The 24,786-nt window shown below is 41.8% G+C and overlaps 1 long non-coding RNA gene across 1 annotated transcript; it reads left to right on the forward strand.

Annotated features, from left to right (window-relative positions):
* Positions 1-595: 595 nt before the first annotated feature.
* On the forward strand, positions 596-7,284 carry LOC122464339. Its single transcript, XR_006288282.1, has 3 exons — positions 596-1,309; positions 5,651-5,734; positions 6,775-7,284. It is a non-coding gene; the product is annotated as an uncharacterized LOC122464339 (long non-coding RNA).
* The last annotated feature ends 17,502 nt before the right edge of the window (positions 7,285-24,786 follow it).

The following is a 24,786-nucleotide window of genomic DNA, read 5'->3' on the forward strand; positions in this document are numbered from 1 at the left end:
ACTTTCCCCTTTTCTTCCCTAAGGTCAGTATCCCTTCAGATGGAACATTTCAATTTCCTTCTGCTTACCTCGTTATTTCAGAGACTCCTTCTGAATTGGTGTGTTGTTATCACCTTGTGCTAGTATCTCAAAAGGCATACGTCCTCCTGGGTGCTGTTTGAACAAACATTACTTCTCCCAGTCATGTCTATTAGCACATTAATTATTTACAGAATCCCAGGTGGTCTGTCTGGTTCCTGGCTGTTTTCTTTTCTTAAATGGTGAGTAAGCCCATCTCCCTTAAGCCCAAGCTTATCTCCACTATAGTGTCTTATTCGACAATCAAAGCTTGGCTCACCAGAGGGATGGGAAGTAGTGGATCAGGAACAGAGTGAAGGAAACATGAGAAGAAAGAGTAAGTTAGACAACAAACAGGTGCTTGGGAAAGGTAGAAGTCAATGTAAGAGAGTCAGCTGCTTCTGATTCAGGGATTGAAAGTCTGACTGAAGATAGCAGAGAAGAAACAGGTGGGGCTGGTCTAAAGCCAGGAAGTTGGCATTAAGAAGGGGGTTGAGGGGAAGTAGTCTGCAGTCACTCCCTGGGAAAAGAGGCTATAGAGTGAAGCTGCCTGCAGTTACTCCATGGGAAAAGGGAGTTTGGGGTGCTAAACCCAGAGAGGGGGGAGTTAGAAGATGTATGAAGGAGTCTGGGGAAAGAGCAACAGGGTCTGGGAGAAAGTAGACCCCATTTGTTAGACCTAGGCTCTCTGGACTGGAACCTGGAATAGTGGGTGGGCCTGGGTTCCCCTACTAGCTACTGAGGGAAGTAGTGCAGACCAGACAGTGGGACAATCATCTGATAGAAGTTTGATACTCTGGAATGCACTATAGTGACCTGACTGGAGGGCCAATCCACAAAGAGAGAGCATCTGAGTTGCAGAGAGAGAGAGAGGCAGCAGGGCATGCGAATGAGTGGCAGAAAGGGGTGTTGGACCTGCAAGGAGTTAATCCCCAAAGCAGCCAGGTGAAGGTGCTCCAGAGGTGAATGGAACCTGTTACAAGGAGTAAATACAGAATGGGAAGGTGGGGAATCATCAGCATGTGCAATCTTTCAGTGGAATAAGAAGTCATGAGAGAAGGGGATGACAAAATCAGAATCCTTGTTCAGGATTCTGTCTCACCTTTCAGTTTTTTAACCTCTTACCAAATCTTCCTCTGTTTGCCTTGATGACCCAAGCCATAATCAATCATCACTTAGCCTTGAACAAATGTCCTGAACACCAGCCTCATAAAATTAAGTACAATATAAATGTATAGATCTACCACAAAAGGTATGTAATTTAGTGTAAGGGCCTGACCCAAAGACTTCTATTAGCTTCAATGAGCTGTGGATCAAATCCTTAAATTCAATTTGTATTTGTGAATAATGGAGTAGTGAGTGATCCAAACCAGAATCCTGAACCTGAATCCCTCTGAATTTTGATGAAGTTTGGATTCTAAGTTGCTTTTTGTGGCTTTAGACCATCTCTGTGCTATATACTAACAACATGACTGCTTCTGGATAGGCTGTGTGTTCCAGTGTATCAGCCACTGGCCTAGGACTCAAGAGAACTTGGTGTTATTATCTGTCCCATTGACCTACTGGGAAAATCACAGCACTTCTCTGTGCCTCTGATTCCCCTCCCACTCTTTGACTCATTGATTTGACCAGTGGTTCTCAAACTTCATTTCACCACAAGCCCCGTCTGACAACAAAAATTACTACACAACCCCAGGAAGGGGGGGACCAAAGCTTGAGCCCATCTGAGCCCTGCCACCTTGGGTAGGGATTCAGGGGGCAAAGCCCAAGCCCCACCACCCTGGGGCATGGGAGCCAAAGTCCAAGGGCTTCAGCCCCAGGTCGGGGGGCCTGCAACCTGAGCCGTGTCACCCAGAGATGAAGCCTCTGGCTTTGACTTCAGCCTCAGGTGGTGGGGCTTGGGCTTTGACCCCAGGTGGTGGGGTTTGGGCTTCACCTTCAGCCCCAAGCCCCAGCAAGTCTAACGCCAGCCCTGGTGACCCCATTAAAAAGGGATCATGACCCACTTCGGGGTCCTGACCCGACCCACAGTTTGAGAACCCCTGATTTAGACTGTAGGTTCTTCAGGACATGGATAGGCTCTAAGTAGGTGTTTGTACAATGCCATGGAAGCACAGCTGGATCAGCAGGCATGCTGCCATTGTCTCATGGCCTAGTGCGGTGCTCCTCTACTCCATGCAGGAGCCAAGAGTGAAGATAGGAATTAATGCTGCTATGCAGAATTAATTCCACTGATTTTACCCATGGATTGTTTCTTTTTTTGGCCATATTATGGAACAATGCTACAAGCCCTGGAAGGATGTTACCTCGTCATTGGACCCTCAATTTTTCGTCAGATAAATATGTTTATCTCAGTATTATCTAAACTTTACTATAGAGAATACCTAAAATACTGGAGATAAAGTTATTCAACTACTTACCACAGTATTTAAGGCAAATGGTAAGTCACTAATGTAGATGGGCCTTAACTCACCCTTGTTTCTTCTGTCAAGTTCAGTAATAATACAGATGAGGGAAACTACAAATCTGTTCTCCTTAGCTATTTTTCTTTGCCTTTGTGTGCTCACTTAAGTGTAACTAAATGATTTAGATAATAAAATAAGAATGTTGTGGGCATGTTAACAAATTAAGTCCTCCACTTTCCTTCAGCTTCTTTCCTATATCACAGGAGTTATATGCAGTATGTACCATAACCAAATTCCAAAATACACTTATATCTAGTGCAATCCTTATTTATTTTGGATTATTTCAATCACTCATATGATGTAGAGAGTTGCTAGCATGGTATAATGTCTAGCGGGCATTCAGTGATTGACTAGTTCTGTTTAGTGCAAATCTGGTTTGTTGCCCCAGGACTAAGGACTGTTTATGCAGCAAATCCAAACTAAAGTATAGCAAATGTTTTGATGTATTATGTTTGTGGGATTTCTGAACATCAGGATGTTTTCCGTCACTTACATCCTTTTATACAGTGAATAGAAAACTAGTTTATATAGGGCTCTATGGGTGGACTCAGTGCACAATCAGAGTTTCCCTCCATGCATAGATTTCTCCTTTTCAATATTACAAAGGCCAGCTTCTTCTGCACCATCATCTTGTCCCATTAGTTGGGATCAGCAGCTCTTGTTCTTCATCTCCAAGCATTCTTGTCAAGTGCATCTTCTAAGCTGACTCCAACCTTCTTCATGGACTCCTTCTGCATTTCAAACCACATTCCCCCCCCCCGCCGCACCCCGGATCTTCCTCGTAGTCTTTGTCCCATGTCTACTAAATCTCGTACTCTCTGACCTGCATCTCATCTCACATGACCCCACAATCTGAGTCGTTACTCTCTCAGCTTTCCTGTGATGAGGGCTGCATCTTGGCAGGCAGTCTCTGAGCACACCTATTAAATCAGGCTCCACACATGACTCAGGATGGGGAGCACTTATCTTCCAACTGGTTTGTGGATCACTTTGGTGTCCAGATACCTAGAGTGAGGCAGCAGTATATGCCCAGTGGCAGAACAAACTTAGGTACTGAGGCAACTCTCACCCTAAAAAGTTATGTGTTAAGTGAATTTAGGCACCTACAGGTTGTGGATGTGCAGGAGTTTTGTGGATGGCAGTGGAGCCAAAACTGGGACTTAGGTGCTCAACCTGAGACTTAAGCACCTAAGTCCCTTGAAAACCCTATGCTGCACTTAGGTCAGATTTGCATGCTTTTCTTTGTAGTCATGAGCACTAGAGACCTTAAAATGAAAGCCTCGATTCACACATCACTCATATTCAGGAGCAGGGGAATGGAGTTAAACACTAAATATTGTGAGACTTCCAATACAATTGTGGAAGTTGGCAACACTGGGAAACATGTCCTGTAAACCAAGCCTGCAGAGAACAGGCACATTGTGGACAAATGGTCCATACTTTACCATGCACCCATTTCAAGAAATAGCAATATCCACACTCCCGCTCCAGTCCCTTTTTTCCAGGTAGAAGGGCCAGAGTATCATATAGGGGCCCTAAAAGTCTTTTGTCAGGCCAGGAGAGGATTCCCTTAGTGCAGGCACTATAGTAGATAGCTGAAATGCTGCTCTGAGGAACCCCTCATAAGTTTTAGGCTATGTCTACACTAGAGACTTTACAGTGGCAGAGCTGTACCATGCAGCTGCACTGCTGTAAGATCGCCCATGTAGCTGCTCTAAGCTGATGGGAGAGAGCTCTCCCGTTGACATAATTAAACCATCCCCAACGAGCGGTGGAAGCTATGTTGGTGGGAGAGCGTCTGAGTCCTGAGTGACATCAGTTATACTGACAAAAGTGCTAGTGTAGAAATAGCCTTAGTGAAGGGAACATAGTGTGGGTGGGGTCACGGTAACAGTGCTGCACAGATTCCAGACAGTGCTGTGGTCCGTAGGGCAGTCAGGAGAGTCTACCATAATATAGGCAGACCCCCCCAACCCCCGCTCAAGTTACACCACGGGCCTCTTCAGCCCCATGGAGCTGTCTAAAATGGGAGGGTACCAAGGTCTGTCTTTTGGAGGTGACCTGCTAAGAATGGCAGAAACAAGGAAGGGCAATGATGATAGAAGGCCCCAGAATGAAAAGCTGACCTGATTTATCATTGGGAAAGTGGGGATGAGTGTCAATTTGGAGATAAAATAGAAGAAAGGAAAGGGATTCTGTTATGATTCACAGTCATATAACAAGTTCATACAAGTTGTTAGATTTCCTCAAATCAAGTCATGTGGAAAATGAACTATACATTATTCTTGTTACAGCAGCCATTTTAATTTTTAAGAAGTGCATAAAGTACAGACTCTTGTAAGTTCCAGCTCTGTCCCTTCCAAGTAGTTCACACTACAGCACATTGTGAGGAAATAAAAAAAAAACAATCTTTACTGGATGAAAATCTATATTCCCTGGAAAGAAAAATGACCTTATTAACTGACAGCCAGTGGTTCTGCAAGAACCTATACCTTTTAATCTTCTGGTGGCACTCAATAGATTCTTACTTACTGCACAAACTTGGGAACTTCAGTAGCTTCCAACAATAATAGATAACAAGGTGCTATAGAAAGGGGTATTATCTATCATACGAATATTCCCAAATACTAATGAAATAAATACACTACTTTCCAGAGAGGGAGGTAAGCATTATGGGCTGGAGTCAAAGCCCAATGAAGTTAATGGAAAGACTCCCATTGACTTCAGGGGGCATTTGATCAGGTCTTATAGTATCTGTGAAGCAGGTAAGTACTAGTATCCTCATTTTACAACTGAGTAGGTTAGGATTTAAAAAAAGGTTATAGGTTTTCCCATATCATAACTAGACATCTGTGGCAAAGCTGGGACTAGAACCCACACCTTGTAATTATTATTGTGATGTCCAGTCATACGCTTCATCTACTAGAACATATTTCCTTTCATAAACAGCCATAGCTAGTCATAGTTATCCTACAGTTTTGTGATACAATAACAAGAACAGTCTTAAACTCTTGTCCCAAAACTCAAGTTAAACCTGAATATGAGCTTTTGTTAAAAAAAAAAAAATCAGGTAAATTACTTGACACCATCATTTTTCATTTTTGCATCTTTCTTGATTTGTCTGAAAGTGGAAGCTCCTGCACTGAAATAGAACAAGAAGAGGCAAATCTTGTGATATTCACAGCCGAAAGGAAGAGGAGAGAACTGGAAAGGTGAGGTTTTCAGCCCCACATAGTGGACCCAAGATTGTGAGACTAAGCTTCGAATCAGTGTCCAAAACTTCTGGGTGTTTATCCAAACTCAACCTGAGCTCTCAGTTTGTTAAGGTTCACCCATCACAAGTTGGTTACAAAGCCGTAGCACTTTGCCCCACCAAGCAGCACCCAAGAACTGCAAAATAAGATTGCTTTGAAACACAGGCTGTCTCGGAACGTTTCATTGAATTGTGTAGAATATCAAAATATCATGAATATCAAAATATCATGATACCTGCATTCACATGAGCAAAGTTACTAGGGCAATGTTAAACTCCCTGAACTCTGAACCTGTGCAGTCAGAAAGGGTTCAGGTGTGTGGTGATACTGTTTTCTCAGTCGAAACAATAGATGCATTTCTGCACCAGTGGCTGACTGTCATGGCTACCTCTGCTATCACCAGTTTCTTCTAAATGCATCCCACATTCAAGTGAGCCACCGTTCTTTTTTGGCAGAAGGAAAATCCTAAAAATGCATGATATGCACATAATTTGTTTTGCAACTATACCCTGGCTATCCCCGCTCTCTATCCACTAAAATGTCCACTTCCCTGTTAGTCACCAGGATTCATTTCAGAGAGGTGCACTCACATACCTTGAAAAGTGTGCTCAACACCTCTCAGAGGGGAGTCAGCATCTTGTGTGAATGAGCATGCACAAAATGGAAGCCTCTTTGCCTAGAGGATGAATTGTTTGCCTCTCTGTGTTTCTCTTAGCAGAACCCAGCAACCTGCAGGACTGAGGACTAAGTCCATGCCTATTCAGGAAAGGAGTTAAGCAAATGCTTAAGTGTTTTCCTCAGTAAGGGCATTTTCCTGAATCAGGGCCTGTATCTTTAGTTACTGCACAGTCAACTGTTTAAAACGCCTTGAGATACATAGCAGCCTTAGCATGCAAGGCATGTGTGGAAATCAGTAGTATTATTTTCCATGTCAGAAAGGGTAGCTGGTCTGCGAGGCGCGCTGTCTACTAGTTTTTTGTTACGTGCTCTTTTCACAGAATGAAGACAGCAGGTCAGATTTGATATCTGGATCAGGAATTTGAAGCTGCCTCCACCAGAAGAAAAAAGATTCAAGAGACAGTAGTCAGAGAGGATTATTGTCTGCCTCTCTTTACAAGAGACACATGATGAAAAGAAAAAAAAGACATTTTCACATAGCTAGTCCCTATGATAGCCTATTCCTTTGAACACATCGCACTGTTTCAGTCATATGGATTAGCCACTGGCTCTTGACCTCAGACACAAACACACATATGATCATCCCTGAGATAGACTGGGGAGATGAGTCACAATGTTCAGGAAGAATTTCAAAACAAATGGACTCCTTTGTTCTTGCAGCTGTCTGTTGAAACTAACACTTCATGTTTTTTTTTATTATGATGCTATTAATTTGTGCTCATTATGCTCCCATGTTAAGTTTCTGTTTGTTTTTTGAATCAGCTAATTAATACAGCTGGTTGGTTTTGCAGAGGAGGGGATATGCAAATAAAACTGTTTGGGAATAAATATGCCAGACGCATTCTAGATTTAAAATGGGGACACTATGGCTAAGACACTCTCAGTTGAGTTGCACTGATTTTACTTGCTGCTCCCCAGATGCGTTGGTGGTTTACAGACCATGGGTGATTTTATTTAGCATTGTGAATATGCTGGTCTGATGGAATGGAATGGTTTTCAGTAAACGCACAAGAGATGCTCTGTGCTCCGACTGGATTTACAGTGCTCTTGCTTGTAACACTGTGTGCATGCTAACGTGTCATTTTTGTCTCTCTGTTCATATGGTAGTTGTGCCACATGTACCACACGTGCCACTTGATAATTGAAGTAATAACGTATAAGCATACACGTTTGTACAGAGCCGTTTTAGGGAGGTAGACTGTGTTATTACTCAGCTTTAACATAGCTCTGAAGAATACATATTTATGGACCAGATTCTCAGCTGCTGTAAATAACCACAGCTCAAAATCGTCCCTGTGTTCTTAACATTCTCTACCTATTCCTTATAACGATCTTGCTCCTGTTTTAAATTTAGCTCTTATATTTAGAGTTTTTTCAATCTTTGACTACAAGCACAAGAAATTTAATGATTTCCTTAGTAATGTGGTGCTTCTTCAATCCACTGGTAACAAAGCAAGGGTTAAACTTTCATTTGCCTTTATCTAAAGAAATTCCCTAACAGCCCTGTCCAACTCCTATTAAACTTGATAAGATTCTCCTTGATTTCATCTGTGAGCTGGATCAGATCCTAGCAGAACTAGTTACTTAACTACTACATAAATTTGAGGACCTTATATAGTTCTACTGTAGCTACAGTTATCTACTTCCAAGAATTATACACCCTCTGCAGGAAAGTTATAGTCCTGATTCTCCTCTCCTTTGCAATGGTTTTATACCAGTGTAACTCTGTTGTCGTTACTCTGGATTTAAACCAGTGTGAGAGGAGACTCAGCCTCTAATTCTTAAGGTGGCAGTATTTACTTTTTCTATCGTTTGGGTAAAATTAATAACCATAACCACCATTGACCCTTGTTGGCAATCTCAGTGGCAGCAAAGGTTTAAATGGGTCTGGAGAGTGAGCTACTGTCTTACTGTCAGAAGCATAGCATAGAGATACAAGAAAGCCTGTACTGCTCTTTCCTATGCTGTACATTACCTGTGCACCGGTATTGAGGTGTCTATTCAGTATGCTTCACAAGCTGAAAATACATTAGACACATGAGAGAAAAAACACGAATCACAGGATTTAGGCACAAAGACCCAGATCATAGATGAACGTAGGTGTTACAATGCTCAGTGTTACAATGACTAACTTTTTAGGCACCTAGAAAAATCACAGGAACAATGACAGCTCCTATAAAATGAATGGAAGAGAGAGGCACCTTAAAATGTGAATCACAAAAGCCAGCAAGTGAGGTGGAGAGCAGCCTACACTAGCCAATGGGAGATGTTGACAAGAGGGGTGTGTGCTAAATCTTGGCCCTTTCATGGAGTCCAGGCTGCAGGGAGGAGCCTATTTCTGCTAGTGATCCACAAGCTGAGGGAAGATAGGTGCTCCTCATCTAGGGTGACCAGATAGCAAGTATGAAAAATCAGGACAGAGTGTGGGGGGTAATAGGCACCTATGTAAGAAAAATCCCCAAATATCAGGACAGTCCCTATAAAATTGGGACATCTGGTCACCCTATCCTCATCATCAGGGCCGGATCCTGTAGGTGTGCTCAGAGACCATCAGATGCTACTTTATAACTTTTAGCTCACTGACAGGAGTACATACCCAGGCTGTGGGAGATCCCTGGTTCGAGTCTACCCTCTGCCTAATGAGAAGGGATTTGAACAGGGAGCTGCCATCTCTCAGGTGATTGCCTTCACCATAGTCATTCATGCTGTCTCTGGCCCTATTAATATTTAATTAATTTAAAGTAGAACAAATCCAATTGGTGAAATTGAGAAATATCCATAGCAGATCCTCCTTCAAATCCCTTGTCTGGCAGAGATGGAACTTGAAGTGGGGGCCTCCCAGCTCCTGAGTGAGTACCATAACCACCGCACTAAAGATTAGGGGAGGATTCCCCCACAACATCAGTTTTGTAAATCTAGGTGGCCTCTGAGCATGTCCGTTGGATCTGGCCCTGCATGTGAGTTAGATGGAGGAGCACCCATCTCCCCTGGCTTGTGGACTGTGCTGGGGCTTAGACACAAGATAGGTGTCAGCGCAGATGCCCGGGGCAGAAACATGAATGCCTAGGGAATTTTTACTGCAAAACCTTAGAACGAAGTATGTTTATGAACCTACAGGGTTACGTGGCAGATGAGCAAGAGTGTTGTGGATCACAGTGGTGCCTAAAAAGAGATGTAGGCACCTAAATCTAGGAGTTAGATGGAAAATATCTTTGTGGATCTGGGCCAAAGACCCCAGTACAGCAAGGCACCTAAGCACAAGCCTAGCTTTAAGCACATGAGTAGTACCTTTAAAGCTGATGGGAATACTTATATGCTCACAGTTAAGCATGTGCTTATGTATCTGGCTGATCAAATCAGGGCCTCAGCTAGCCAATAATGAATGCCCTTGGACAACACACACAAGAGAGTCAATGCAATGAATTCTCTACAACTGTTTTCCAAAATCACTGTCCAAAGAGGTTTTGTTTAGAAGAATTATTATAACTCCCAGTAGTGAGATACTGATTCAAGTAATTCATTGAAATACTTGATTCTTGTTTTACTAGTTCATTTCTACAGCATTTGTGTATTCACTTTAATTTTCTCATTTGGATTAGAGCTGTTTAATTTACTAAAAGGGTCAACACATTTATGAGATCTTGTTGACTAATGACTAATTTGATGCTAATATTATTTGTAAAGCACCTCTTCCCACACTCCCTCAAGGCACTCCAGGCAGGCTCTGTACAGAAAATCAAATATAAGGAATAAATACATCCGCACCAATGCATGCCATAGAACCCAAACCAAGAATTAAAAAGAGGAAAAAGAGTAACACCATTAAAAATTCAGTGGCATAGCCTAAGGAGACACTTAAAAACTGCACTTCCATTTCTGCATCGTATGAGATTACTGTCTCCTTGACTACAGTGTACTTGCTCCTATTTTTAAAAGACTTAAAGCATCTTCCACCATATTACTATTGCTAAAACATTAGTTATCTGGTGTGCAGAACGGCCCAGGGTCAGGCCAGATGTTGCTTTAGCATCATAGGTGAAATGAACTCACAAAATGGTTTGCAGAATGTGCTGAACGTTTCTAAAAATAGAATTCACTGTGGCAACAGGAACTTCAGCTGACTCAGCAGACTGTGGAAGTTATTCCAGGAGGCAGGTGTATATCTGAACTCCTCACTTGTTCACTCTGCCGTTAGAAATTCTCATTACTTATCTTTTTGTAGATACAAAAACCGAGAAACACTTTTGCCTTGTTAATCACTTTTTTAAATATTAGTCTAAGAGATTTTTATGATGCCTTGAAAAATATTTCACTGGCTTGAGGACTGGAGTAACTGTTTGCATTCCCCTGCCCTCTGATAAGTTTTCCCAGGGCATTGAAGATGTAGCTTCTTTGGATGTCTCCTGCTGGCTGATCTTCCTACTTACCCAATACACCATTTTGATTAAATGGATCCGTGTAGATCAGAAATTCAGTTTATCAAGAGCGTCTGAAATCTCTGCTAAGCCTCTTAAATATTTTAAAGGGCTGAATTGAATTTAGCATTTCTGAAAGGTACGAGGAAAGAAAGAGACTAAGCGGTTGTCTATACTGAGCCTTAGCACGCAGCAAGTGAGGGTGTAAATCTATAGCACGTTAGTTTGCCGTGCATAAGTTGTCATGTGGCCTATGCTGCCATGCAATACAAGTTCTGTAGTGCACTTTGATGCATAGGCACCGACTTCCTCTCTACACGGGGGGGGGGGGTGCTTGACCCCCCCCCAACCCCGCCCTCACTGTACCCCTTCCTCCAAGCCCCCACACCTACCCCACCGCTCCCCTGGCCTCTCTCCCACTCCACTCCTTTCCCCAAGGTCCCACCCCGCCCCGCCTCCCACTGATGGGCAGGAGGCACTGGGGGGAGGGGAGGAGCTTGGCTGCTTAGCACCCAGTAATTTTTTTCCATGGGTTCTCTGGCCCTGGGGGAGCACCCACGGAGTCAGCGCCTATGGCCCCAATTCAGCAATCTGTGTAACTAGCTGCAGAAGTGCTGACCCTTAAACATAGACAAGGGTGAGTGCATATACCAGAGGAACTAATCCAGGGATTAAGCTTGATTTAGTTCAGTCAAGACAATCCTGGCTCACCCGTGTCCACCTGTAGGGTTAGCATCAATGCAGCTCTGTCAATTAATGTGTTGGTGCTATTTGGAGGTGAAGTTTTGGTAAAATTATGTAGTGTAGACACAGCCCCCTGAAGCCAGGGGTTGATGTGGGACATCGAGTGAGTTTGTCTATAAAGCCAGTTAGTTTGATTCAGTGCATTATAAAATGAATCCAGAAGGAGGGTGATCTGGGTTCTCTGGTGTAATGTGCTTTTGTAGAGCAATATTAAAAGTGAAGCCAATCACAATTAGCAAGGAGCCTCTTTTATGAGTTTTTCTCACACAGCAAATTGAAATGCTCTAATAAGGAATCATCATATTTCTCATGTTGACCATGGTAGTTTTGTTTCCTTGTATGAAAATGTTGCCTTGCCAATCTCTGTTGACAAGCATAGATGCCAGTGAGTACTTTACCGGCCTCCACTCTAGCTTCATCCTTTATTGTAAGAAGTTCTTGTCCAAAGGTAATTCTGACAACCCTGCGCTCTCTCTCTTTCTCTCTCTGGACCCAGAGGGCCCTGAATGCAGCAGACCTAGTGCAGATGTACTGTTGTTTGAGACAGCAGAACAGATATTACATGGGCAGTGGTAGTGCAAGTTTGCCCATCATGCCCTACTGTCCTAAATTACATGGTAGGTCTTATCTCATCACATCTCCAAGGCCTCTCCAATGAGACCTCTCTTGATGCCCCATTCACTTCCTTCTCCTATTCCTGTATCTGTGCCCTTTTCTGTGCTACCCCAGGCAAGAAGTGACCTCCCAAACCTTGTTTCCCAAGCCACCATCCTCTCCTAATTTCAATTTTCCTAAAACCTAACTTCTCTTTATCATGCCCACAGGCTGTGCATTTCCAAAATGTGACTATTTCAGGCTGGAAGTACATGCCTGAAGCACCTCGCTCTGTTGGTCTTGTTGTGAAAAGGGACCGTGGTTTCTGCTGACTCACTAAGGCAGAGGGCTCATTATCCCAACTGTATATAGAGGAAATGGGAGTCTCTCTCTAGAGAGAGAGGATCTAGGGTATGAGCTGCATGGACCTGGGGTAGGACCCTAGAAGGTCAGGATTGGGGAGAAGATTTGAACTAAAGTTTGAATTCTTATTATTATAGTCTTGGTTAATAAAGCCAGACCCTTGAAAGCTGTAAGTTTTGACTGTACATAGCATGTAGACTTTATTTTAGAGGAGTCTGGGAAAGATGCCTCCTCAAAGTAACTTATTCTCTCTTCTGGTCTTTCTAATGACTCTTGTCATCTATGCCTTTCTGTTAGATTACATGCTGTTTGAAGCAGTGACAGTCTTTTATCTTCTGCCTTGGACAGTTTCAAGCCAGTTTTTCAGAACCAAACTAAACAAAATAATAATAAAGGGTAATTTTTTCAAAAGCACCCAAGTCCCATTTTCAGAAGTGACTTGGGCACTTATGAGCCTACAGGTCATAACTTTGAATGAGAATTAGGCTCCAAAGAGCATAAGCCACTTTTGAAAATGGGACTAAGGGTCAAAAGTCACTTTGGGTAAAATTTTCAAAAGTTCCTAAAGTGGCTCAAGCCAGTTCAGGAGGAGTCGTCTCTGGAGCTGAGAGAGTAGCTCAGTCTCTAGTCCTATTCAGATTTTGGCCTCTCTACTGAAAGGGTCAACAATGGTGATAATATCGATGGTGTCTTTTTTGATGTAGACACTTGCTCCTTGGAACCTGAACTGATCACATCATCCATTTGTTTCAAATAATTCACCCATCGTCCATTGGAGAGTAATAATTTTCATTCACCTTGGACCTAAATCAAGTGAAGGGCCCTACACCCTTTGTCAATCCACTAAACTATCCATCAGTCATCTGAATAGCTGATGCAGAGTTTGGCTTAAAGTCAACCTGGTATCTTCTAACTTTCATGTTTATAACAACCGTTCTGGAAGACCAGAAGCGGACCACTCCAAGTGGAGCACATAGTATGGTTCATGCATATTTTGTACCATTTCAGCTGCTCCTGAACAATCTGATAAACTGTGTGTCACTGATTTGTTTCCAGGGGTTACCATTATGAAGAATGGAATTGTTGGACTCAATTATTCTCTGATTAAGCACATGATGCTGAGCAAAAAGATGACATTCTCATGCCACCTACAATGAAGAGTGCACAGCCATTCTATGCGTATTTGCACTTATTTAAAACTGATACGTAATCATTTTCTTATTTGTTCTTTATCCTGACAATCTGAAAATCATTTCTGTTATAAGAGTGAACTAAAATAGCTTAAGAGAAAAAACATGGGAAAATGTTTTATTGTTTTCACCCGCAAATTGATTTGGACATGTAACCTCTATGATGAAAAAGTGTTACATTAATATATTTTTTAAGAAACTGAATAAAATCCCTGTCACATGCAAATAATTGACAGACATCTCATCAACTATGGTTTCCTTTAAACACATACTGTGCCATTCAGTATTATTTTAATTAGAAGTCTCCTCCGATGGACATCCATAAAATAAACCTATCCACAACAAGGAAGTCTTAAGAGAATTTTTGTAATGAAAATAACAATCACAACCAAAATGACCGCTACACTTGCAGCTAGTCAGGTTAGGTAGAATCTTTCTGAATCTCATGCTGGGTAACACATGGAAGGATTCCATTCTTGTAAAACTAAACTAGCTCTTTATTAAGAGAACTATTTACAGAGATGATGCAACTGTAGCTAGCATTCTAGCCATGTCCACACAGACTGACTTCGTGGTGCTTCCTCCAAACTCTTCTCTCTTGCAACCTGTGCTCTTCTCTCCAAGTTCCATGTAATTGCTACAATACCCAGGTCAACAAATAGTAAATATGCCCAAAATCCAATCTGACCCTTTCAGTAATGCCAGGAAAGAACAATAGTTTCTCTTCTTAGGATTTGCACCCTAATACCACATACTAAGATTTCTGGGTAACCTTATCTATGTCGTTATAGGATCTGAGCACTTCAAATAATTAAAAATAGAACTAACAACCCCCTCTCACACACTTTTTTCCTTCCCATTCTGTAAGATAAATAGTTGGATTTCTGTGTATTGTGTAAAACTTACTGAGAGAAAGCTAACCTGAAGAAATGATTTTTGCATTTAGTTCCAAACACAGTGAAATCTATAGTCATTTTTGTCTCTCCTGGACAATGGCACTCACTGGCAGACAGAAGTTCTGTCTCAGGCATTCGTGAACCTGTACACATTGACTGATGGTTTCAGTAGAAGATACCTGTCATGGGAGGCTATGGCCATGGAGAGAGAGGTGGCCTTCCAGATAAGTTTGGGTCAATATTATAGAGGGCTTTGAATACCAGGACAGAGACCCTGTACTGCACTCTAAATTCAGTGGAGAATCAGTGTAGAGTGGAGTACTGAGCTGATGTGTTAAACTGACAGACTGCTGTGCTTTGTGTCAATTGGAGCTCTTCCAGAGTGTGTTACACACCATTTGCTTAGACAACAGTGAGAGACATACCACACAGAAGATGGGCAGTCCATCTCAAATGTCTTTTAAAACTAAATAGGTCTAAGAAACTGAAAATAGAAAACTATGCAAAAGTCTGTTGGAAATAGGTTATATTTGTGGGGTTTATATTATTAGTCTTTCTCCCAAATCACTCCTATGGAGTGGATCTCCCTTACACATAAGTGAACACGTAATATAGTGGCTTCAAACTGGGCACGGGTGGGGGAAGGGGGATCGCCGGCAGAGGAGAGAGGAACACCAAGGAGCTGTTTGTGGCTTGATGATCCTGAAGCCTATTTGGGGCTGTTTTTGCCCTGCTGCAATGTTGAGCTTCCTCAGGGTTACTGTAAGCTACAGCTGGTTGGTTCTGACCCGAGAGGACTGCTCTGCCAACTGAATATCACTAAAGTGCACTAAACTCCAGCTGTGATTCCTCTATCCAGTGAATGGGGGAGGATGGTGTGAAGGAACACAATTGCAAGAAGTTTTACGTCAGCCCTCCAGCAGCCAGAGATTCCCCCACACCAACCGTCAGCCTTGTTTGCGATAGGAGAACAGACAAAGGGGCCAAAGCAGAGCTCAGGAGTGAGCCCATTATGCGGTAAGGCCCCATCTTGGGCCGCAGTTCTCAGGCTTGGAGCAGTGTGGGGAAGCCCTAAGGGTTTGTCTGACATCTTTGCAGCTCTCTGGGGTCAGTGATAGACTGATCTGGTTTTTGCTTGAGCAGCCTGAAAGCTGCTGTAACTTACACTCAGCTGCAATGAGTCCCAAGGGGCCATCACAGCAGCTGAGAATAGCTGGAGCACAAATGCGCTCCTATTACCCACTCTGTTCCTCAGACATGCGCCTACATCTGTTCCTTTCATTTTACAGCCCTCTTATGCCAGCAGATATTGGCTAACTTGGAGCTGAGGGGGCCATTACCACAGATTAGGGACTTCAGCTAGACAAGAGGGTACACAAAGCAGTATTACAGTAGAGTTATCTCACTGAATCTCTGTGATCTTGAGAATGTGGAGTTTACTTTGAATCATGGCAGGTGGTTACTCAGCTCCAGTTACCATTTCTGTCCCCCTGGCTGGGAGAAAGTGTCTCTGAGAAGGGGCAGTATCAAGCAGTCCCTCTGTCTTGTTAAGGATCTCACCTCTCTGATTCCCTGGGATGGTGGGTTCCATGCATCTGCAGAGGATAAGCTGAGAGCTCTGTCTGAGCTCTCCGTTCCCCAAGGACATCCTTATCTGACTCTCCCAAAGCACAGCACTGCTGCTTCTCAGCCTTTTACTCCTCTCTTAGGGAAGTCCCTGTGTCTGACTGGCTCAAAAAGTGTCATGACCTCAACTGGGCTTCTTTTCATGACAACGAGCAAAAACAAGAGCTCCGACCGGAAGATGTTGGGGGCAGCTTTTTTCCTGAAGTCACTGTTTGAAGTGGGACTAGTTAGATGAGCCCTCATCTGACTCTGCAGGGGAATACTAGCAAGACAAACCCCGTGGGTATTACACCTCTCTTTCTTCCACTAATAATAAGAAACAATCTTTTTGAAAGGATGAATAAAACATTACGCAAGCTGGCATTTTCCAAATCCCACCTCCCCAGCCATTTAGAATCTTGCCCAAAGCTGCAGCCTGTTGCTCAGCAACCTCTTGATGTAAACAGTTCGATGTTGCAAGTCTGGGGCCAATCCTGCAAAGCCTTCCTTACTCGAGTACTAAGTACACACACGAGTCATCTTGCTGGTTTCAACGGGAACTGCTTGCATAAGTGGTGATTACTCACATAATGCAGAGATTGCAGGGCTGACTCCTAGTGTGGAGACTATTACATCTGCCATTTTATAAGGGCCAGGTCCTCCTCTGGTGCAGAGTGCAAGTTCGGTGGACTTTAATGGAGTTGTGCCCATTTACACCAGAGGAGGATCTGGCCCCAAATATCCATTGTGTAAAATTTCATTGGAGCTTACTTGGTAGAGGTGTTATTTGAAATAAGAATCTAAATGCTGGGAAGCTAATAGTAAATGTGTTTACCCTGTAAAATTCCAACCAGAAATCATAAAGGGAGGGGAGGTATAAAAATATTGGTTAATGTTGGGTTATTAATTTGCATGCATGCTAATTTTCCCATTTGTTTTACATGCACACACTTCCAGCATTCACAGTAATTAAATATGAATATATAACAGCATATGTGGTCTCTGTCTCCTATTTAATGTATATGTTGTTGCTTTCTATTTTAAGGGATATACTATTGAACAAAACAGACTTTTTGTGACATGCCAGGAAACTTGACACAGAAGTACACTGCCTCTATATACAACATTGCTACCAAGTCAAAAAATAGTGTAGTAAAATTAAGCACAAAGAAATATCATCTGGTCTAAATTCTGGGTTTTCTTCCCCTAAGGTAATTCTTTAGGCCTATTGGGGGATAGCATTTTCAAAAGCTTTGCTACTGGTACTAAAAGATAGTTCCATATGGTTATGATATTTCTTAATAATTGCATGTAAGGAACAAGGAGGATGGTGGGGATTATTAAGGGTCAGATTGCACCAGGCCTTCATCTGTGTGGGGGAAGGTGCAAGGAGTCTTTCTCCCCTACATACCCCCAGCCTGCTCAAAGGCTAGGGTCAATGACACTCCCTATGCTCATGAACGCAAGGGGCTGTTCCCACTTTGTATCCCAGAAGGTGATATCCAACCCAAAGGCGAGACAAGGAAGAGGTGGGGCCATGCTACACTTCCTGCATGAGCTGCAGGAGCTGGCCAGACACTCCAAGGAGAGTGGGCTACACCATCCAAAGACTAATGGAACTTGTGCACTCACCTGTTCTTTTTTGTTTCCTCCCAGATATGTTGGAGAAGGTCTGAGATGTGTAGTTCAGATCCAGATCCAAATGTCTGAAGTTCAGGGGAGTTTTATTTGGAGGTTTGCTTCAGCTCTCTTCCTAATTTTCATATGCCTATACACTTAAGTTCTAGTCAGGACCAGAGGCTACAGTGCCAAAATAGCATAAGAAAGGCTGCATGAATTTCTGTCCCAGCCAGAGGCAGGAAGTACCAGCAATCTAGTGAGATCAGTTCGAGTGATATTTTTTAGCATGGTTTTGCAGTCCCAAGATAGTTCAAAGCAGCCTCAACACCTTCAGCTACTGAACTGCTCTGCTGAGCCTTTTAAAGGCCATTTCTCAATAAACTCATGCCAAGAAGATCTGACCAATGAGACATACATAACATTTACATCCTGTCAGCATAATGTGTCTCCTGTTTGTTGTCACGCTGTTATTTATTTTAAATTGATTTTGCATCAGACAACAGTTCATTCAGCACTTCTGCAGGAAACCATTAGGGCCTTATAAGGGATAGCCACAAAGAGATGATAAATCACAGTATATCACAGCAGGCATGGCGGGGAAAAGGACAGTTTTTAAATGACTTGCACTTCAATACATGTGCTCCAGTATCACCTTTAATCCCCTATACACATGTATACAGACATTATGACAAGCAGTGCGAGAGAAATACTAAAATAAAATGTATTATATACATTCCTTTGACTAAATTGCCCCTAAAAGCCCCAAATAACTCCACAGAGCATTACAAGAATCAATAGGTTAACTTGAAAACTGGTCAATGGGTCCATAAACTCAGCTGAGTCAGGAAAGGAGGAAGTTTTAATGCAGACATAAGGCATGTTGTTCTTGGAGTCTTGGGTCTCTTTGGAGAGACATAAGAGGTATAAGGATGGCAGCCAGTAAGACTGAGCAGAAAAGCTGGGCTTATTTGGATACCAGTTACCTCATACACTGTTTGCTTTTTTGTTTTAATTCTAAAAGTATAAAAAAAAAACCCCAAGCCTGCATTGTCACTACAGTTGCAGACCCAATGGAGCATGGAATGATGGAATACGTGAGGGTTGATTCAGAAAAGGCTGATATAGCGTCAAAGAAAATAAAAATTATTACTGGGGGGAGGGGAAAGGGGAAATATTGGTAGAACACAACTGGCTCACAGTTGTTTCCAAGGTAAATATAATTATACTGAGCATTAAGAGGCAAATCCTCTCCCCAGCATCCAGTTGAGGTATCCTTCATGGGCACTGCAGAGATAGGAATCCTCGCTCCCTGGTTGCAGAGCATCAGGGGAGCTGCTTTGCAAAGTCTATTCCTGTCTAACTACCTGGAGTAGCCTCCATCACCCTAGAAACACCTCCCTGCAATGGGGAAAGACCAGATGATCTGTGGACTGGTGGGACTTCAGCACCACCCAACCCCTACCTTGCTCCCAAACTAACCTGCACACTATTGTGCAAGGAACAAGCTGAGCATTCTGCCATGCAGTTTGTGCCATGCATCCCTGGTATGTGATCTCCCAAAATTTGACCTCACCCCCTCTGCTAGCAGAACAGTCCTGCTGCCATAGGGCCTGTATTGGCAGGGGAACAGTCCTCACAATACTAACCCCTTTACTGTTAACTCCCAAGTTGCTTTTCAATGCACTTTCATGGAGGAAAGGTCCATTGATGGCGGTTAGCCAAGATGGTCAAGGATGCAACCCCATGGTCTGGGTGTCCTTAGCCTCTGACTCACAGAAGTGTGGAGTGGATGACAGGGGATGGATCATTCAATGATTACCTGTTCTGTTCATTCCCTATGAAGCACCTGGCATTAGCCACTGCCAGAAGTCAGGATATGGGGCTAGATGGACCACTGGTCTGACCCAGTATGGCCGTTCTTATTTTCACTTTCACAGAGAAGATCACTGGGGACTGTGTGTGGGTGTGGGTGTAGGCGGGAGAATTATGGAGACAACAAGTAAAAATGCAAAGTAGAAAAAACAGTATCTTATCTGAGGGGTCTGTGTGAAAAATGTTCTCCTTCTGTAAGGGCAAATTTAATATATGCTCTGGATTTAGCTGGCTGGGTAGTAAAAATACTGATTTGTGACTATTCTCATGAAGAAAAGGACAAAGTTGCATTTGTTGTTTACACATAAGCCTATAATACTTGTTATTTGTCAGTATTTAAGCATATTCAGACATTCTGAAGTTGTTGCCCAGTTTCACAGATTTTAGCACAGAAGCGGATTAGTCTAAAAATCCATATCTTTAACACCTGGAACATAGGAAAAGCCATTCTATATATGACTAGTAGACCATCTAGTTCAGTAGACTATGATTGACAATGACAAGCACCAGATACTTCAGAAGAAGATTCAGCAAAAGTTACCTTCTAACCTTGAAGCATGAGGATTTGTACCTCTCAATTGTTTTTAAGAGGCCTCATTTTCACTAAGGCCCCTTTAGACCATTCTGGCAGTGTAACAGTGTCTTCAAGACAAATGGATGTAAATTCATGTTTATTATTATAACTCTGGATAACTTGTTATCCATATAGAGGTCTACTTCCTTTTTGAACGCTGCTAAGCTCTTGGCCTCAATGATATCTTCTGGCAAAGAGTTTAGGAAGGTTAGAAAGTTTCAGTTAGCCAGTCAGGAGCAGAAATACAGGTGACCAGTCAATACCATGAACAGCAAAGGGTAAAAGTGAACAGTTAGTGAATAACCCGTGGGCTGAAAATTGTTCATCCAAACTATTTGGTCACTAGATTAAAATAAATACATTCATAGAATTCTGGATCATTTCACAAACAGGTTTTTCACTGAGACCAGGATTAAAGTTGAATTGAGTATTACTTGCATCAAATAAAATGGCCAGAGCTAAAGCTGGCTGATTTTATGACTTTCATGAAAGATTTTACTCTTTATTTAATTTATTTATTTATTTTTACTTTTATTTACCAGTTCCCCACTTCAAACAAAATAGTCCCCTTCGTGCTCCCTGTGCTCTGACTTACCTTTCATTGCGACTACTCCCTTTGTCGTCTCCTTCCATTCTGATTTTCATGCCACTTTCTACACGTGGAAGAACCGCCTTCTTAATGTCCAAATGACCTCCCTCACTAGCCTCTAAAACCCAATGCTTTTTCATAGCCTTCCAATCTTGATCCCATCACTTAGTAACCATGATCTTATCCTTTCCTATGGCCCTGATTCAAAGTCCACTTAATTCATTGGGAATCTTTACACTGACTTCCTGTAGCTTTGGAGCAGGCTGTGACTCTCTATGCTTTCTTGCTTTGGGATGATTATCTTATATACTGTATTTATGTTAGACTATCTTCCCCATATTTGTGATGTGCTGTTCTGTGGCACTCCATAAATAAATAAATAAATGGTATTCTGTGATATATGAGACATAAGCCACCACCCCAGAGATGTAGATCGCTCTAAATGTGGTGTAAAGTCATGCTCAGGGATGATACATTTCCCAGTGCCTAGGCTTTTTAATGCTTATTTTAAAGAACATAATTTGAGATGCACAGCCCATATTGTCTGTTCTGTGTGTTTCTTTCATGTTCATTTTAAAGTTTTGTGGCTATCAGGGGAGTGGGAGAGGGACAGCTGGACTGTTTGTGGAATGAGTTACAGCAAATGAGATGAATGTCTAAAAACTAGAGCAGGCTTTTCAATAAGCTGTTTGTGCAGCAAGTGAGTCACCAGAGAGTCTGACTCTGGCATTCAAGCCTCTTACTTCATGAGCCCACTGCTGCTAGGCATTTAGCAGCATTAAAAAGAAATGGTGCCATCAAACTGTGTGGTCACAAAAAAAAAAAATCACACTAGAGTAACGTTCAATCAATGGTGGTAATTGCCTTCTTTTGACTTGTGAGCATGAAATCTAAGTGAGTGTCAGAGAGAGAAAGAGGAGCATGACTTTAGCCTCACATAAGCACCTGTGACTTGTTTAGCTTCAGAGAAACCCAGGCAGAGGGAGTATGTATGGAATCTTATAAAGCACTTTAAAGTCCTATTTTCCATCTTGAGCATCAGAAACTGGGATAAAAGATTTGTCCTTAGGCATGGATTTTCGGTCAGAAAAAGGAATCGAAGCAGCTTTCACATATCCTCAAAATAGGGCCCCAATTCTCCAGAGACTTACACACCTGCTTAATTTTACTGATTTCAATGGGACTGCTCAAATGTGTAAAGTTTAGCTCGTGTAAATTATCCAGGACTGGGAACTAACTTTATAAACAGCAGCTGAATCAATCTTTGTTCAGGCATAAAGCATGGTTGATTTTCATGAAGTTATAGTATTCACCCTTAAAACTTCAACATTTACCAGCTATTACTGCACCTTTTTTCTGAAATACCATTAGAGTTTCCATGTAATTAGAATAGAAAACAATGGCAATGTCTCATATACCACAGTGCGGTAACCATTTGTAGACAATATCTTTAATGGTGACTTCTATAGGAGCCTATCTAGATTTCGCCCAAATGCCTGCACCCCAATTGGCTGGTTGGCAAAATCAACTAACGTGTTTCCCCAGGGGGAGTCAGCCCTTTATTATCTAAAAATTGAGGGCCTGATCCAATGCCCATTAGAATCAACAGAAAGACTGCCATTGACTTCAGGAGGTTTAGGCATAATCTAAAGTAAACACCAATTCACTGTCAAGATACATAATAAATCTCAAACCTTTGCAATGCAGCTGGGGTTGCTGGAAATCCCAATTTACTTTGTGGAATTTAGGTTGTAATATGTTGATGGGAAAAGAAAGAAAAATCAGGTCAGTGGGGATTTTTCCTTTAAATTCAATGGCAGCAGAATCAAGCCGAATATGTAATCCAATTCAATCTAATACAAATAAAATTAACTATTACAACTGGTGGGACGAAAGAAGTCTTAGTAATATTAGACTCAGTACAGCACTCATCTCTGAAATCTTCTTAGAAGTGGAAAATTACCACTGAGTTTCATGAGCAAACTGTGGAGTTTGCAGGTTAATGGGGTACGAATTACTGAGGTATGAGGAACGTGAGATCCTGCGATAAATATACGAGACTCCGTCAGTATATATTTAAAATATGATGTACAAAACAGATGAAAGATGCTAAACAGATGCTTCTGTTAAACCATTAATTTATCCTTCCACCATCCACGAGGTAAGTATTATCCCCAATATACAGATGGGGAAGTGAGGCACAGAGGGCCCAATTCTCATCTACACTAAGGCCTCTTTAATCACTCTAACAGTGTAAAGGGTGTCTTAAGGTGGGAGTATATTATATTTGTACCTACTTTAATGCGCCTTTAAATGTCTAGAGCATTGTAAAGTGGCCTCAGGCTAAATGAGAAGCAGGTCCAGACAGTAGACTTGTCCAAGGCTACATAGCAAGTCATTATGAGAGCCAGAATTAAAGTTTAGGACTACAGCTAAAAGAAGCATTGATTTTTTTGGTTTGATGGCTGAACCAAAACATCCAAAATATTTCTTTTGGATCAATCTGAAACAGAATTTTTTCATTTCCCCCCCTCATTTCAATTAAAAACTACAAATATTTCATTTTGGGTCAAATTAATGTTTTCATTTGGGGTTTTTTTCAGGAGGGGTAGTTTTGTTACATTTCATTTTTTGGTGTTTTATCCTTTTTTGTTTTTTAAAATCTTGTTAAATTTTGAAATGAAAATTCATTTCAAAACAAAAAGTCAACACATTTTTTCAAAAACATCAAAATAAAACATTTAGACTTAAAAAAAAAAATTGGCCAAAACTATTTACCACATTTGACTTGAATGAGCAAATGGTTTCAGTGAACCTGAAACTGTATTATTCAGCAAATAAACAATTCATCCAAAAAATTTCATCCACCTCTACTCAGGACCTCTTAGCCCTGAGCTCAGACCATTGAATAGCAATGCCTCTCTGTTCTATTGTTCAGTTTATTTAAAAAATGTGTTAATTGTCTAAGTTAGACCATTCCCCCTCTCTCACCCCCACACCACCAATTTGTGTTTGGCTGGAAGAGTTCTAAAAGGCATTTGAAATGCTCCTCCTGTGTCTAGCTTCTTCATGAAACAGTGTAAAATGTTCTCTTAAAATGTTTTCAGAAAGATGCAGTCAATTTAGCTCCATGCCATATATACAGCTAGAGTGAAAACAAAGGTTATACATGGTTCCATAAAAACAGTACACTTGATTTTCCTAGGAGTATTTAGTTCAAATTAAATAGTGGTCTTCTTGAAAGTTTATTAATTCTGATTTTATTGCTCTCCTTTCATTACATAATACCTAGAGAAACATTTTCTTTATAAAATAATCCTTTATATATAGCAATAAGAGCTAAATGATTAAAAGTAACCTGCTAAAACTGCATGAATAGGAAAGAATGAGAAAGAGACTGCATTTAATAGCCATTGGAAGACTGATTTAACTGAATTAGGGACAAATCTTCAAATCTGATTTCTAATTTTGGGCTTCCAACTTTAGATACATAGAAATTCTTGCCCCACAGAAGTCAATGGGAGCTTTGCCATTGACTTCATTGGAGCCCTGATTTCACCCATAAAGTCTAATCTTCAGGGCTCCTATGCACATGCAGCTCTCATTAGTTTCAGCTGGAGTTATGGTGTCGAACAAAGCTGTAAATCAGATCCTAGAGGACAATACCTCCACTACAATTTGGCTGCTGTGTGCCATCCATCTGGTAAAGCAAATCAGTACAGAGCTGGCTTAACCAGCTACCTGGGGATTCCCATAGTATAAGTCACCTCTGTTCTGACCCGACAGTATATGGATCAGCAATCCAGTAACTGTGCCTTAAGGCAGGAGCAACTCAGAGCAGCCCCCAGCCAGCCTCAGGATTGCATGTTT

The sequence above is a fragment of the Chelonia mydas genome, chromosome 2, assembly GCF_015237465.2.
Source record: "Chelonia mydas isolate rCheMyd1 chromosome 2, rCheMyd1.pri.v2, whole genome shotgun sequence".
In the NCBI taxonomy this organism is placed as follows: domain Eukaryota; kingdom Metazoa; phylum Chordata; order Testudines; family Cheloniidae; genus Chelonia; species Chelonia mydas.